The 14,068-nt window shown below is 40.4% G+C and overlaps 1 long non-coding RNA gene across 1 annotated transcript in view; it reads right to left on the reverse strand.

Annotated features, from left to right (window-relative positions):
* The window catches only part of LOC102203011 (uncharacterized), a 35,686-nt gene that overhangs the window by 15,033 nt on the left and 6,585 nt on the right, over positions 1-14,068 (reverse strand). The window contains exon 2 of the long non-coding RNA XR_311438.1: positions 6,791-6,888. This is a non-coding gene — a long non-coding RNA (uncharacterized LOC102203011). The remainder of the gene's footprint in view (positions 1-6,790; positions 6,889-14,068) is intronic.

The following is a 14,068-nucleotide window of genomic DNA, read 5'->3' on the forward strand; positions in this document are numbered from 1 at the left end:
CCCCCCCCCTCTCTCTCTCTCTCTCCGGCACTGGATGGGAAAGGTGATACAAAGGTGGTATGACAGGCAAAACATCCCTCACCATCCCAAATGCAAAAAAAAAAAAAAAAGGGAACAAAGGGCAGGTGGAAGGAATAGAGTAGATGACTTTTAGAATGATGAAGGATGGAAGTATCGATGAAAGGCTGAGAGGGAAAGACGGGGTAGAGAGGTGTGTTGGAAGAGAGGAGGATATGGAAACAAGAGGGAGATGGTGAGAAAAAAGACACAATGATAGTGTGAAAAAAAAAACGAGGATCAGAGAAGGACCTCTCACTACCTTCCTCCATACCTCTCTTTTTCTTCACTTCCCCCGCCCGTCCCAGCTTCTGTTACTGCCAGGTTCCCACCTGCTCCTGCTCTCTTCTCAACACCCCCACCACCCCTTTTCCCCCTCTTGCCCCTTTTTTACCCACCTCTCATTCCCATTTCCCTCTCCCCCATCTTTGGTTCACTTCTTAATTAGAGCCGACTGGACAATAGTACCACTGTTGCCCATGTTTGGAATCCTGGACTGAAACAATCGCTGTTTACCCAAGCGGTGGCACAGCCTAGACTCTCTCCTTCATTATAGCTGGGCCAAGTCTGATTACTTCTGTTCTGCAAGTGCTAGAATACACCACTGAGCCCGCCACTACGACTCATCCACTTTCCCATCTTTTCAGTCATAACTTCAGCTGCTCCCAGTTGCTAGCCTTAGTCTCCTTTTGATTTACATATTCATTACCAATGACCAACAGAACCGCATTTACTACAGGAGGAGAATAAGACGGATAAAGAAGCAGAGAAAGCAAAACAGAGACGAGATGGGTTATAAATGATAAAGTATTTCAAAAAATCATTTGTTGAATCTGGTCTATTTTCAAAATGACCTTCATAAACTAGGACAAAGCTAATTTCTTTATTAAAAATTCCCACCGGGGTTGAACATGCTGCAGGCAGTGGCAGCATGACTGACTGCAAGAAATAAGAGAAAGCTCTCTTTCCATAATGGTCTGAGATAATAAAAAAAATGGCATGGAGGTACTGTTATCAAGCTGATGCTTGTGGCGAAGACACGCTGAATCAGTGGATTGAAAGCCTTTTCACTCAGCCACATCCCCTCAGCTCTGTGGCTTGTAACAGAAGTATGCTACCAGCACTATGCAAAACAGCATCATGAATATGCGTAATTAGGTGGGACTAGTGTAATTTTTCTGGGTTATGGGATGTGACATTTGTGGGGCAGGAGCATACATCAGTGCAAGCCCGACTGACAAATGCAAATCCCTTTCTCTGCAATAAGCCTTTTTACACTTTGCAATACAAAATATCCACTTTGCTTTTATTCACCTAATAGCTGTATGCAAAAAAACAAAAAAACATACACAGGTGCACATTTACACTTTGCATGCATAAACATAATAAAGACACTAAAAAAGCGCCTTGAGAACACAGCACAGCTTGTGTATTTGAGCACAAACTCTCAATCACACTCCATTTTAACAACACAGAGACAGGTAAGCACAGTACATTTGTGTTTAGACAAAAAAAAACCCAGCAGCAATAAATGAAGGCCTAGTTGCTTTTAAAGGTAGTGGACACGAGGGCATCACAATTACTTCATGATAATAATGAAAAGCACAAATCGATACAAAAAGTCAAATTAAATGTGTCTCAGAAAGACTTAAAGGATGCCAAGAGTCCAGCAGGAAGGTTAACAGAGGGCTGATACGTCACTGTGTTTAACAGAGCTACATATCCTTTGATAATGAGCTTTTAGCAGTATTGTTTAAACCACAAACAATCCTCTAAGACAACCCCAATCGAAACTATATTGTTAGGAAATTTATGCAAGGTAAGATTTTCCGCTTTTTTTCTAGATTTCATTGAGTTATGCTGTTATGCCTGTTATTGTATACCTTGTGTTTTTTTCTCCTCTCCTTTTTGCATTAGTATTCAATTCAGATGAAATTTCAAAAGACCGGAACATATGAATTCACAAAAAAAAAAAGAAAAAGGAAAATGACAGGTACATGGCCAGGGGTACATTGCCAAAAGTATCTATTAATAATTGGATCATATTCTTATACAACCAGGCACACTTGCATACACACACAAGCATGCACACTTTCAACACACCTCTCTAGCTCTTCAGAGAGAACCAATTTATACATACTGTACTGAACCCCCCACCACCACCTCTCATCTCTCTCTTTGCCTTGCCATGCCCCTTTTCCTTTCCCCATTCACCCATATAGACACAAACACGCACACACACACAGAGACACGCACACATAAACACACCGGCACGCAAAGCACCCTGACACAATCCACCACCCTGCCACACATACCGAAGGGGAGGACACATCCCTCATAGCGCCCAGGAAATTAACTTGACATTTGATGCAGACAGAAAAAAATATATTTTGGTGGGGGAAGGAAAAAAAAAAAAAACAAAGTGTACCAAAGCAGGGATAGCATAAACCCAGCCCTTGTTCACCCTTCCCCACTCCACCCTCCTTAAGCCCAGGGATGCATTCGAGGGGGATTTTAGCGATCTGCAATGCAGACGCCACTGGGTGCCCATGGAAAAATGAGCTTCATCTTTTGCCTGTCCTTGCCAGTATATGCTGTCTGTCCTTCTTTGTTTCCATCTTTTATGATCTAGCCGCTCCATTTTCATATCCATATTCGTGCAGATTTTATTTGGAAGGAACTTGAAAAATATGTGCCACACTTGATGTTGCTTGCATTTCAAATTAGCCACACCCTCTAAGATATTCTTTGTGAATAAATATGATGAAGGATGATGATGTTTTAATTTGTTTCAACTTGGCTTTTTTTTTTTTTTTTTTAATTTAGCTGTTATCTGCTAAAACCTTGGAATGCTACACCCACTGCTATTCTTTCGTTTACATGCAATATTTAAATAGCTTTGCAAATCTGGTTAATCACTCCAAAATGAATAAGCGTTTAAGAAAGCAAAAAGCAATAAACGGTCTATTGGTTGCAATTCTGTGCAAAAACCAAAGCAAACACGGATGTTTCTTTAGCAGCGCACCTAAAATTTAACACAGCAGACTAGAAAATAAAGCGCAGCGTGATCTTGCATAAGATTAACATAGTCTTGTAGTAACCTCAGCAAGGAGCCCAAACACTGAGAGCGAGAGCAAGCCACAGTTAATACATCATTATGCCCTGCTACCGTTTATACCCGTGAACACACACAATGTGCAGCGAGACTGCAGACCAGCTAGTGTCTGTCTCAATATCCCCTGCATTAGACATGCAGGAATGTTAACATCATTATGCACAATTGTGAGTGTGTCTCTGTGTGTGCCCTCCCCCCTTTTTTTCCTCCCCTGCCATATTGTGTCTGCGGGTTGGTCCGTGTGTGTATGTGTGCACGTGTGTGTCTGAAAGAGGGCGGTGTTATTTAAATATGATTGTTTGCAGGCGAGCAGAAGGCATTACTGACTGTTGACTGTTGTCTTGATCAGCTTTGGTCATCGGGGTGAGATGCTACAGGAATTAATTTCAAATAAATAAATATATTGTGCAAAATGTTCAGTTGTTGATAAGGATTTTATTGGGTAACTGCAGGATTTATATTCAAATAAGGTATGAAAATGAAATACAAGCAGGGAAATCTAAACCAATAAATACATTTCAAGAAAAAACAAAACAAAAAACATTTCATCTAAAAAAAAAATGCTATGCAATTTAGGATGTAAGTAATGTGACTTTGAGTTTAGTAGACCACAAATTATTCTTTAAGGAATTCTATGCTGATGAAACCGTGATGATGCAGTAACCCTGTCATGGCTCTAAACATCCACATTAACAGCCAATTCTAATATCAAGAAATATAATGCAAGCATATTGCTTTTTAGAGGTAGAGGGAAAAGGACCTGGCTGTCTTCACCTAATCCCTACAGTTTCTGTATCACGTACGATAAAGTTTTCACTGTGATGGCAAGGAGGAGGGGTGTGACCGTTATTAGCATGGTGCCACTAATATCTGCTCTGCATTTTTCTGAGGTGGTGCAGCCAAAATATTGCATCATCCCAGCACGCACGCTCACACAGACACACGCATGCTTTTTGCAGCCAGTGAATCACATTTGCATTCACTGCATTTACAATAGCGTCCTCAATGAGCACTATACATTTTGTTGCATCATAAAAATGGAACGCGGTTCTCCGCAAATAATACAAATCCATATATCGTTTATGCATTGCGGGTAAACAGAAATAAAGAGGAATTTATAAGGAGAAAGTCTTGAGAAGAGATTTACAATGAGATTCAAAAGCAGTAAAGCAGTATTCTTCAGTTATATGACACAACTTAAAGAAAGACTGTGTGTGTGAGTGTTGTATACAAAGTCCTTGGCATCCCTCTCTGCTTATACAAACTCCCCCCCTCCTGCTACTACGCTTTCTCTTGCTGCCAGCAATTTGCATGTATTTGCATGATTTTTACGATGTGCATATCCTTTGTTCTGACTGTATGGTGATGCAGAAGAAAGCCTCCCTAAGCAGCGCTATTACACAGCCCACTGAAAGCTACTTAGATATTATATGAAAAGGGGGAAAAAAAGAACTGTAGCTTTATATATTTTAATTATGAATTGATAAGATGAGATGTGCACAAATACCAAACTCATCCTCTGGTGCATCCGTGATTAGAATGAAGGGTGTTGGGGGTGGGAGTGGGGAAAAAAAGAGATGAGGATGTTCTAGTTTTGTGGAATTTTTGAACAAGCATGGAAAAGACATATTATGCTATCGCTAAGAGGCATGAGCATCTGCAATATATAGCATGGGGAAAGGATTGCATCCAAGCATGAAATATGGAATTACTTGACAAATAGGAAATAGGAAAATTATAGATGGAAACTAAATCATTGAAGAGAAAGAGAGAGGGAGAAAAAAAACTTTCAGTATTTTACAGTGTGTTTTTTAAATAATTCACTTTTTCTCCCTTAATTTCCACTTTGATTTTACTCATCCTTTTCTTTTTTTTTAAAATTGTCTCTTCTTGTATAACCTGATCATGAAGAATGAAGCCTTCATATTTACTGTGCTGTTAATACTGTGCAAAATTGTTATTTTGCTCTTTGGGATTGGACGAATGCGATGCTTTCTCGTATGCTGGCATCTTTTGTTCTGTGCTGTTGTTTTATCTACGAAGACCAGACAACATGCGCGCACGCACGCACTCGCACACGCATACACACAATGACACTTTAGTGCTCCTTAATCATACAGACACATGCAGATGACTTCATTAATCGCTGTGGGATAGCACTGATGATACAGAAGCCGGCCTGCAAAGACTCGAGGGTTTCGCTGAATGCAGCCGGCACATTATAAATACTTACTCCCGCTGGCACCCTAATAGTAAGCAGCTGTACTTCAAATCTGCATGACTGATAGATGATTATGACTATAGCATAACAAATGAGGTGATGGAATATAAACAAACAATACTGTGTAGCAGACATCCTTTATTTTTTATTAGTGCTTGTTTTAATGGTCGACAGATATGACTAAAGGAAGATTTACAGTGTAAATGTTTTTGTGTTGTCTAAGTTGTGTGAGAGAGGGAAAGAGAATGAGGGTGAAATTTAGTACTTCTACAGACTTTTGCAGTGACTGCTCCTACCAAGTGACTTGCCCTGACCTTCTAATTGGCTCTTCTGAGAAGTCCACCGAATGCGTACGAGTACTGGGAGTAATTAAGAACAGTAATGCCACAGGGCACTGTGACCTAAGGGTGCTAATATGCCACCATACCGGCGCTTCTTCTTTCTTTTTTTTCTTTTTTTCAGCATCAGCAAGAATCAAACTAAGAATATATGATATATATATGGAATATTATGAGGAATATTTGCTCTTGCTGTCAGCTAATTTAGAAAGAATTTCATTCTTATGAGAACCATTCATTAAACTAATCATTAAAATATCTGTCTGCCTACGATTGCATAAAAATGTTGCATGTGAACAGCAAGATGCCTTGCACGTAATTAGTGTTAATGTGCGGGTTCTGGTAGCTAGAGGAGATGTTTCTTTTGCAATCACTTCCTGGTTGTAGTTACTGTTTGTGTGTGCATTGTTGTGATGATCAATAGTGAGCAGTAACCTCTGTTTCCCCCGTGCTTGTTGTCTTTGGTATCGACCACAGGGCAAAGAATGGGTCATGGGATTTGATATTGCCCACGATCACGTTGCCTGAGCTCTCTTCAAACCGCTGTTATTCTGTTTACTGTGTCCTCTGGACCACTGCTAACATCTATGCCTTTATCCAACACACACGGGCTAACTTTGCTGCAGGCAAACACACACACACGCACACACACACACACACACATCGATGGAGATAGGCATAGAGGAAAAAAAAATCAGTCAAAACAACTGGCAACAAAGAAATTTGGATGTTCCAACAAAATTCTTTATTATTTTGTATTCAAAACATCCAAATGAGTTTCAAATGCATAATAAGACCGCAACATGTGTCTAGCAAATCGATAATTCAATTATGCTTTATAGAATAAAGCAATTATTAATAAAAAGCCAAGCAAGAAATTGGTACAGAGTGTTTTACTGAAATGTTTTGTCCTTGAACTACCAGAGGTCACAGTAAACTCATGTTTCTGATAGATACACAAAATGCACTAAAACTAAATGTTCATACACGTTCATTTCGAACAGTTTAGACCAACAACACACACACAAACACACACTTGGTTTATTAACCAAAGCTCACCTCGTGTGGGTCCATTAGAGAGCAAAACCCCCGAAATCTTGTGTTGACCTCTACTTCCTGCTGCAAGCAGTTCCTCTCTCAGCTCCCTTTCTCCAGCACTGCAGCAATGAAAGACATACACAACACAAGCAGGGAGTGTTTACCAAGCGGTAACCTTTACTTGTTGAACAGCTCTTCCCGAGCAAATCACAATTAACGGGTTTTCACCCAAAAAACATCAGAATGACAGCAAACACACAGTTATATGGTTAAGGAGGGAAATAGCTAGCATAGCTAAGTTTGCTTGGAGGAATTCAAATTGGCAATAACTTTGTGCAAATGTCTTCTCAACCTTTACTCTTTGCCACAAATAGTACGCCAAACCTGGGACCTTACAGAACATGAACAGCTGACTTGCGTATCACTTGAAGGTCATGGCAAGCAGTTTTGCATACTTCAAAATATCATTATAAATCTTTGCTCAAATGTTAAAGTTTTTGCTGCGGCGTTTTAACGCTATAATATTAAAAGAGTCTGCTATTTCTTGTAAACTGCCTGATTATCTCTGGTGTATGCCAACACACTTTCTGCAGCCATGTTGTTTGAGTAATGCATTTGAGGTCAGAGATGGTCATTACAGACTGCAGCAGCCTATGAGGATAGTTTGAGACTTAATTTGTGACTTTATCCAGCGAGCCACCATGTGAACCTGAACACATCCTTAAACAATCAGGAGTATTTCATTTTAGCTTCTCATTTTCTGTCCTTTTGCCCCCTGTATATGAAATATGACCGGTGGAACTCTCCTCACCTTGAGACAGAAGTCAGTTAAAAAATTGGCCCGATGTCAGAAAGTTGAACATGGATGACAAAGCGTGCACTTTAGACATAACAGTTCTTTAGGTTTCGCCGCTCTCATGTGGTGCTTATGACTCATTAGGAGGCTATGTACAGAAATATACTGTAGGCTACTATGTAGTCACTTTATACTGGCTTTCTTTCCTCCTGTGTTCCCAAGTGATTGCGAGCCTCTTTTAGCGAGTCAGTGTCAAACTGACAGGTGCCACATTTTATTAGAGCCCTGTATTAAAGCTCTCGCGCATGTGCAAAACAACACATTCACCCTTGCAGTGCGTGCTGTAAGAAATAATTAATAATGCATCTACGACATCTTATTTTTCCCATTTACTTGCCTTTTTATTTCATCAAATACAGGTTTTACAAGCGCATTGACATCAAGCACCCTGAAAGAAACGTGGAAGTCTTGCATCTCTAAATTCAATCAAGACTTCGGGAGTAAAAAAAGAACAAAAAAAAGGAACATAAATAAATAAATAAATCACTGAGATATCGGTGCATATTCTCATACTCCCCACTGCAATGTTCCACATATTTCTGAGTGTGTCTTGCGGTCGTGTGGCAAACCAGTGTGCGTGTGTAAGTGTCTGCATTCGTGTGTTGCTGTGTCTATGTGTGTTTCTAGCCCTACGGCAGAGTTTAGGGTAACTATACAGCATTCCCCCTCCACCTTCACCCTGTTCCCTTTGCGGCTTGTGTGACTTGTCTCATCCCATCTCCCTCGTGCTCCTCTATCTCCCTGCTTCGCTCTGCTCCCCTTGCTCTCCCCACCACAACGCTTTGAGCCTACATGTGTGTTGGGTGGATTGGGGGGCTGGTAGAGGTGCTACACTCTACCAAAAAAAAAAAATTCAAGCCGGCTTTCTTTTAAGCGACACTGTGGTGATGCATTGGATGCTAAATATAATGCAAATTGCAGACGTATACATATCACAGGCAATCGCGCACCGAGGCAATAAAAGACAACATAAAGGGAAATGTACACGAGCCATAAAATGATTATCTTGTGTGGAGAAACATTTTTTTTTAAAAAAAAGCCCATTTAAGTGACCTGCAGAGATTTGGAAGAGATTGTAAATTAAAATGGGGAAAAAATTACGACGATTTTGACTGAAGTGACGCAGGATTGACGGTGTCTTTCCCACATTGTGCGACACCTTCCAATTGCACCTGCCTATATGACAAAAGGGAGTAGTCGCAGAACAAAAGCATTTGCTTTATGAGAGGTGTGTCTTCTCTCCACCACCGTGGCTTACAGTGTTTCATTATCCAAAGTCAAGGTCTGCTTTGCCACCCAGCTCCCCCATGCTGCCTGTCTCATTTCCTCTCAGTAACAATCCATTAGCCAACACGAGATTCAAACTCACAGCCTTTTAATTATTCTCACATCTTTGGCAATGCGCCAGGGCATACCACTCATCAGAGGAAACCGGGAGGTAGGGAAGGGGATCAGCTGATATTGTGTACATACTTTATGCATGGAAAACTGGGACAACAGGCAAGTGTGCAAGGACGCAGAATTCACATGGGAATAATTACACGTAATCTTTGAGACAGTTTCAATGTATAAGGATGGCAACTCACAAATGAATAGACTAACAGCAATGCACATCCACGTACGGGAGTTAACGGCCATTTTAAGCTAAATCTTGAAATTGTAGCGAGAGCCAAATTTCCTTCGGTAACATACTTTCCCCAGATTGGTGAGCCCCATATTTTTTGGCGTGTAAGCTGTGTGTGTGTATTTGTCATTGTATGTGTGTGTGTGTCTTTGCCTGAATCCTTGGGATGATGTGTGGCATAATTCATCTTGAATAATTTCCTGCACATTCTTTTTCATGCTCAGGAGCACTTCACGATGAAAGGGAATGCTAATGCTGCGTCTGTATCTGACTGCACAATGTGTGTTTGTGCGCTGGGGATGTGATTGTGTGTGTGTGTGTGTGCGCGTGCCCGTTTGTGCCCGTGTGTGCCAGCTCACTAAGCACATTTATGATAATTAACAGATAGGAGAGGTCAGCTAAAGTGTGTGTATGTGACAGCGAGAGTGAGTAAGAGAGAAGGAGACAGAAAATGATAGGGAGAACAGTAAAGCGTTCATTTACATAAACTTACAATATTGTCAGTGCCTTTCTTAGCCTGCTCTGTAGCATTCGTATTGTCATTTTTGAAATTTTCAAAAACTTCTCTAAATTCTCACTTAAGGTAAAATGCTGCATCTTGTATCTATAACGTTTAAGTAAGCAAAGCCATGTATTTATATTATATACAAAAAGTACTTTTAAATTGGCAAGTGTTTGAAAATCATAGCAATCAAACATCTTAAAGAACTGCTTAATGTTTTAAAAAGATGGTAAATGCACACAATTTAGTTCTTTTTTCATATCTATATCTATATGTATATCTATATATATCTATATAGATATATATATAAAGAAATAGTTGGAGTGTCTCATTACAGTGCTTTCATCGAGGCCTTAACGAAGGCTCCGCTGAAAATTGTTTCCAGGGATAAAAATACACTGACGTGCCAAATTGAAATTCCCAAAATATTAGCAAATGTGATAGCCGCAGTGCCGGTATTAGCGCTCGTACACAATAAGCGGCGAGCAACAGAAAGCTAAACACAGGTCGATCTGCTAAGTGACAGTAATCGAAGGAATTAATAGATGCAAATGAAATGCTCGGCATGCATAGCTGCCGACGACAGTATCTGAATAATTGACTCTCAGATCTGTGTGCTATCCACATGCTTCACGGAAATTTGTATGCATTAATGTGTATGCGTGCGTGTGTCTATGCCAGCGGACATTTTAGGTCTACCCTCCCCACAATCTCACTACCGCCAAACGCCTTAAGATGGTGGCACCTTGAGGCAGAGAGAGACACTCTTACAGAAAGCCAGTCTCCTCCTCCCTTTCCCCCCCTTCTTTCTCCTCAGGTCCTCATGACAACACAGGACAGCCCCCCCACCCCCACCCCCCTTCCTAACCCTTAGCCCCCCTAATAAATATTTAATTCATCCCTCTCTAATAAGGATATTAGGCGAGTACACCCTAGCCCTGGCGTATATGCATGAGTCCTTTCTCATCAAATTTACATAAAAGGGCCAGATGCTAATGCGAGCGTAGCAACTACTGCTCACCATTCTATATGCAGTGGTAGTGCTTCCTCATCCAAGTGCTCATATAATTTAATTGCCGAACAGCATATATTTTTCAAACGATTCTCCGTATTCAAATTTGTAGCCCGGCCTCAATACCACATGCCTTACAAAGCGCGCGACGATAGGCATATTTTAATTGTAGGGGATGCGCGTCTAAAATATTTGCGCTTATTTAATTTTTTTTGCGAAGCCCCTCCTCTCATACATAATTACAGAGGCACTTGATATGAAAAAGGAGGGGAAAAACAATGAAAAAGGGCGTTGTGTTTTACACAATCAAGAGCCCGCTCAAAAATGAATTACTAATTCAACGATTAAAGCCAGTAGAGTTTGGGAAATTGCGTTAGGATGACAATGCAGAGATAGTTTTATAATAGGAAATGATTATGAAAACAATGAGAGGCAATTTGAATTAAAACTGCACTTTGGAAGCAAGTATCTAGATACTGACAGATTGCGGTTGTGTACACAATGTGTTCTATATTTAAGAAAACAACATCTGAGTGTGCATTGCCCTAACACCCTAACACCATCTAAATGCAGAGTATAGCACGCAGTCTTGTGTATGTAATTAATAGAGAATGAATTATGCAGTGACACCAAATGTATTATTTACACGCTTTGAAGCAGGTTTCAGATGCAAGTGTACTAATTCATTTATAGTGCATAGTATTTGCATAATCAAAAGCCAGCACAGATATAGACAGGCAGACAGCCAGATTCAGACTTTAGCAAAAATAGCACTTGTGCGTACAGCCTTAGTCTGCACTGCTGCTGCCACAGTGCTGATATCTTATCGTACAGCCACGAAGCTGAAAGCATATTTTACTAGTAAGTTGTTGTAATGTTAGATTTTAGGGAATTACAAACATCTTATCAGCTTAAAAAACACTCCATTAAAAACTTCAACAGGGGGTGCAGGTAAATAGTAAGATAAGCTATATATCAACTTGGATTTCAATTATTTATTTATTTATTGATTTTTAGACAATAAGGTGGGAAATTCTTTTTCTGTTTTTTTGTTATGCATTAAAAATGGCTGGCTTGTATTTCCTCAAAATTCCCTCCTATGTCTGTTTTTTTTTAATTGTCTTGAAATTGAGCTTTTTGTGGAATATTTTTTACACTGTGATTAACTTTAAAGGTGATGCATAAAATATGGGGGGAAATGTAGGGTGCTTTGAGAGCATAACATGCATACTGGTGATGCAGATTAATAAGATTTGGGTTTGGGTTAAGTGAGGGGGTTAGAAGTGTCAGTCTTGGAATTACCAAATTTCAGCTTCACTTTAGCCTTTCCTTAATGTTCAGTTAATGGAATAAAGTTCAGAGTTTTACGCATGCTCAGAACATTTTCAGGTTATCATAAGATAGTTTTAAATGATGAATGTAAACTCATTTTGGTTCCAGTTTTGAAGTTTTGAAGATGAAATTTTTAAACATAGTCAAATAATTTGACAGTCTACTTACATTTTATTTCTAACATCATACTAAAAAAGATTAATGATAATATTAACAGAGCTCATAGTTGCTGACAAAGGCAGGATTACACCATACAAACAACAAAAATGTGTTGCTTTCAAACTCAATCCCATTATGTTGCATAACAGACATTTGACAGTTAAGTGAGGTGTCTGACTAACATGTCGGTCATGCATATCCACACAGTTAGTTGAAGGAGGGGGGGCATACAGTGTGGCAGAGCACAGCATACCCGCTGCTCCCCACAAGACATTCAAGTGGCCATGCATGATGTCATTAAAAAGGGCTGGGCCATGACATTCTTTAGTGGATTATTGGCAAGTTATGGTTGGCTGGTCTGTTATGGAGAGTGGCTGATCAGATCCCTGTTAATCAGCAGCGACACCCTTAGTGAAGTTAGTGACACTTTTAAGCGTGCGTGTCTGTAAAACACGAATTTGCTATCTCAGACTCTGTTTTGTGTTATATATCGAGACGCTTATGAATTTTTCACGAGCTAGATTACCATAATGACTTCAGTTTATGAATTTTAAAAAAAGAGGAAACAAGAAGAAACCTGAAGCTAATCAATTAACAAATGTCAGGGATTTAAGCAAAAAGATGTAACCTTACACAAAAAGCTGTGTTTACGCTAAGCCACGGAGACAGGGGTGGGTGGCATTCTAGTTTCTTGCATAAAACACTCTGTATTCACCTGCGCACACAGACACGCACACAAACACACACGCTGAAACTAGGAACCTGTCCTGCATTGGCAGGGACTGATGCTGCCATGCGCAAGGTGATCTCACCTACCGTTGCCAAGGCGACACCAACCAGAGGGAAAAGCTTATTGTGTGTGCGCATGCGTCTGTGTGTATGTGTATGTGCTTGTGATTGTGACAGAAGCTTGAGCTGGAAGAAGAGAGGGAGGAGTAGGAGAAGGAGGGCCTGCAGGAATTCACATTGTGCCTGGCTTGTTTAAGGTTTATGCCTCATTCACTTACTACCCTTTATCAGGGGAAATACTGAACTGGCTCATTCAATTATCAAGGCAATAAATTCAGCACAGTCGTGTTGTTAAAATAGCAGGCCAGCGCTTTATTGGAGAAAAGACCAACATATGGGGAGGAAAAGAGGTCCGTGTCAATTAATTTGCATATGCTATATGGAGAGACAAAGATAAACAGGAAAACATGGAGGCCTTCATGCATACATGCTCACACACTGACAGGCATGCAGACGCATACAAGGATGCACAATGCAGGCATACACGTAAGGTCCACCACACTTGCACAGCGCTACTCATTTAGGGAAACAGACAAAACAATCCCCCCTACTACCAGCTGGTAATGTTGAATTCTATTAGTGATGAAGAGCTAACTCAGACTATAGGAGTCATCTGCTCATCAATGGGTGGTGGTGGCCTAGGCTTGCTCCACAGCCATGAATGCACTGAATTCATTACCCCTGGTGCACAGATGGTGTCTGGCCGCCTGTCTCAAGTTCAAGTTCATGTCCAGGGGACACACACACACACACACACACAGAGATATACACAAAAAGAGTGAGACATGGCCCAAGCCAGACAGACGTTGTTGACTGAGACACAGCTATTGTTCCCTTTCATCAACATGACTGTGGTAGTCTCACTAGCTATCCACGATGCATGGTAGGGCATAAACGCCACTATGTAGATACACATGATGTCTTTTTTTTTAAACTAAGTGGCTGTAACTAACTAAGTAGCGTGTATAATTCTGTATACCCACAATCTGCCAGCTTTTCTAGCTGCACAGGAATATATATGTATA

Source organism: Pundamilia nyererei, unplaced genomic scaffold, assembly GCF_000239375.1.
Source record: "Pundamilia nyererei isolate P.nyererei 1_Seehausen unplaced genomic scaffold, PunNye1.0 scaffold00006, whole genome shotgun sequence".
NCBI lineage: Eukaryota > Metazoa > Chordata > Actinopteri > Cichliformes > Cichlidae > Pundamilia > Pundamilia nyererei.